At 28.6% G+C, this 2169-nt stretch overlaps 1 pseudogene; it reads right to left on the bottom strand.

Annotated features, from left to right (window-relative positions):
* Positions 1-240: 240 nt before the first annotated feature.
* Positions 241-1966, bottom strand: LOC100570682 (annotated as a pseudogene).
* Between the last annotated feature and the right edge of the window lie 203 nt (positions 1967-2169).

Below are 2169 nucleotides of genomic sequence, written 5' to 3'. Positions count from 1 at the left end.
AATCTTGAGAGAAGAGTTGCTTTTTTTAAAAACAGCATGCTCATGAATTAAAATCAATTGATTTAGATATATCTGTAAAAATGCAAAAGTTAAGTAATGAAAAAACAAATGAAGAATATCAGTTCTAAATATTGTTGACTGAAATGTAATAACAAAGACTGTTGTTGTATATAAATAATTTTATATTGTTATTGTTAAAAACTGTGAAAATTATATTATATTAAATTTTTCTGAATACTATTATAAGTGTGCAAAATATTCGTCTATTAACTGTTGTCGTGCATTTTCTTCTTCTATTATTTCTTCTACTATGTTTACATTTTCATTTCCTGGTAGTACCGTGTCTAATAACGACGGTGGATTTAGATCATTGTTTTCAGTTGCTATATTATGTAAAACACAACAAGCAACATATTATGGATTGAGTTGTCTCTAACTTTAATCTTAATCCAAAATATAATGCTGGAAATTTTCTTTTTAAAACTCCATAAGACCTTTCCACAGGATTTCTCGTTCTTATAATTGATTCATTATACAGACTTTCAATCTCATTTCGAGGGTTAATAAATGGTGTAACAATATGACGAGAATTGGCATAACCACTATCAGCAACTATCAAACCATTCGATTGCCATTTATTAATTCACCAAATACTTTTGATTTTTTAAATATTGTCTGGTCATTGCTAGATCCTGGCCAACGAGCTACAACATCCATAATTTTTAAATCAGGACTGGCAATAGTTTGGACGTTGATAGAAAAATAACCTTTTCTGTTACGGAAGTATTCTGCATTCTCTCCACCTGCAAAATAATTTTATTTCTTGTTAATTAAGTTATAGTTTTAAAATTGTACTCCTCATTAAAAGTGACACACTAATTACAGCGACAGAGCTATATTTTGTAATGGACACGACATTACTTTAACGGAGGAGATACTCAATTAAATTTTATTAGGTCTAGACATTTTTACAAAAAGAGCTGTTATTCAATACTTTTACCAAAGAAATATTACAATCTAGATTAAGTTAAAGTAGTGGCTTATTATTTATGTATTTAAAAAATCAATATACTCTGTTTTAATCAAAATAGAGATACCTATTTTAAAGTTTTTGGATCAAGACAAAAAATTGGCGAAATTTCAAAAAAAGCTTCAAATATCACGAGAACCTATTGTTCTTATGTACAAGATAGTTTCAAAATGATTAACGTGGATTGATATGGTGATGACTTTTGAGTTATAAATGTAAAAGGTAAAAAAAAATGATACAAAACTGACCCACAATACCCACATAACTAAGGTTATATAAATTAATTATTATGACTAACCTGGGCTTTGTATTTTGACATGAGTGCAATCATTAGCACCAATAACTCTAGGAAACTTAGCCATTTCATAAAACTGACATTGTATTGTATTTATTTCTCCTTAGGTTTCTGGAATTTTAATGAACTTGGGTCACAGTCTTGCTTTTGCAACACTGACATTTTTTACAATTAATGATGCTGTAGTTTTGCTAACTCCAATGAAATCTCCTGCAGTTATCAGAAAATTTCCAGTAGCATAAAATCTGAGGGTTAATAGAAGTTTGGTAATGGATGTCACAGCATGATTTCTAAAATAATTTTTACAATTGCCAAAAAATAGTAAAATGTTCTAGAATAGTACACCACTACACCTATAATAATTAATATCATTAGTGGTATTAAGTACCCACCTTTCTGATTGAGAAGATATTTGATCATCTATATAACCCAATACTTGAAGAACTACTCCTTTTGAGATTCTAAATCTCACTCGAAAATCTTCTTCATCCCAAAAAGTCATATGATCGATACGCTTTCGAACTGTGTACAATCGTCGTTGGTAATTTAAAAACTCGATGACTTCATTATCATCGTCATCAAATAATTCTAATAGATCCATTATTGTAATTTGTGGAATACAAGTATTTAGAACAACGACAATATTAAAAAAAATCTGAACTACTTCTAGCAAAAGAAGTTCAGAATTTGGAAGTAAGTAGCAACAACTAATACAAAATTAATAAAATATGTAAGGAAAAAATTTGTTATTGTTTATGGTGGTTTTATCAATTTTTGATAGTTATCTGTCAGATAGCCTCTTATTCGGAAGTAAAAGCATAGAATAAATAATCTACGTTTTATT

The sequence above is a fragment of the Acyrthosiphon pisum genome, chromosome X (genome assembly GCF_005508785.2).
Source record: "Acyrthosiphon pisum isolate AL4f chromosome X, pea_aphid_22Mar2018_4r6ur, whole genome shotgun sequence".
Taxonomy (NCBI): Eukaryota; Metazoa; Arthropoda; class Insecta; order Hemiptera; family Aphididae; genus Acyrthosiphon; species Acyrthosiphon pisum.
This window is presented reverse-complemented; position numbering and strand designations above follow the sequence as displayed.